General features: G+C 43.7%; 1 protein-coding gene and 1 pseudogene across 1 annotated transcript in view; one reads left to right on the top strand and one right to left on the bottom strand.

Annotated features, from left to right (window-relative positions):
• The window catches only part of Rgs7bp (regulator of G protein signaling 7 binding protein), a 113,353-nt gene that overhangs the window by 35,977 nt on the left and 76,264 nt on the right, over positions 1-1,112 (top strand). The window lies entirely within an intron of this gene.
• LOC105742280 overlaps positions 595-1,112 on the bottom strand; it is a 27,293-nt pseudogene continuing 26,775 nt past the window's right edge.

Below are 1,112 nucleotides of genomic sequence, written 5' to 3'. Positions count from 1 at the left end.
GGATGATTATATTGTTGATGTTGCCGGTTTATTGAAAGAAGCAGCTAAATCTTAATTTTTTGGTCTTCTTTTTTTCTTCTTTTTCATGTCTAATAACTTTTTTGCAACCGATGTTGCTTGCTCATATCTAGTCACCTAAACAACTAATTTGAAGTCAACACTACGCAATATAACAACCATTGTTGAATTCCTATTATTTTGCTTAGCGAAACTCTGTATGGTTTCTAATGTTTTTACTGCTTTTTATTGATAAAAGTCCAGTTTAATTCACACTCATGAATTTCAACCATTACACTTCGCTTCAAGCAAACGCAAATCTTAAAAGTAATAACAAATGTGAATTGACAAAAGGAAAAAATTACATTATAACCTTTCAATGTACTGTCATTCTTTAAAGAAAAGAAGTCAGCGTTATATGGGATTTTTTTTTTTTTTTTAAATCTGGCACAGGTCACGAGAAAGTTAGAGACCTGAAACGGTAGTTTATAAAGATGGGACGTTAAATAGTGCCCTTTATTAGGACGGCGGCACATACTTCCACCCTCACTACAGGTATTCAGTAAGAAAGTGGAGAGACTTTTACCCACCGTAACCTCACACGCGCGCGGGCTCTTCATTCTCTCCCCACTCGGGCCTCGCGCTCCGAGTCCCTGCGGTGTCATCAGCGCCTCTGTGTCTGTCCGCGCTGTGGCTCCCGGAGTCCCGTCCTCTGTTCTGCTCTTTGCTGGGATTCCGCTGGGGCCGGTTTCTTATCTACCTGCGCTGGTAGCTAGAGGGACTCTGGGCCCGGCCGCTTCTCCTCTCCTTGCTCCGCCACTTGCTGCCGCCTTTCCTGTGGCTCCTCCCCTCTTCGGGCTCCCACGGCGGCTCCTGGACTTCTGCTCAGAACACAACCTGCTGTGTCGGCTGCTGTTCTCCCCAGAACTCTGTCCTTTTACAAACCGGGGCATTTCCCTGGCTGTTTCCTTGTTACTGTGAGGCTTCAGGGTTCTTCATAAAGTTTTCTCCTTAGATTAATTCTTCTTCTTCTTCTTCTTCTTCTTCTTCTTCTTCTTCTTCTTCTTCTTCTTCTTCTTCTTCTTCTTCTTCTTCTTCTTCTTCTCCTCCTCCTC

The sequence above is a fragment of the Octodon degus genome, unplaced genomic scaffold (assembly GCF_000260255.1).
Source record: "Octodon degus isolate 3935 unplaced genomic scaffold, OctDeg1.0 scaffold00001, whole genome shotgun sequence".
NCBI lineage: Eukaryota > Metazoa > Chordata > Mammalia > Rodentia > Octodontidae > Octodon > Octodon degus.
Note: the sequence above shows the minus strand (reverse complement) of the source record. Positions and strands in the feature narration are given on the sequence as shown.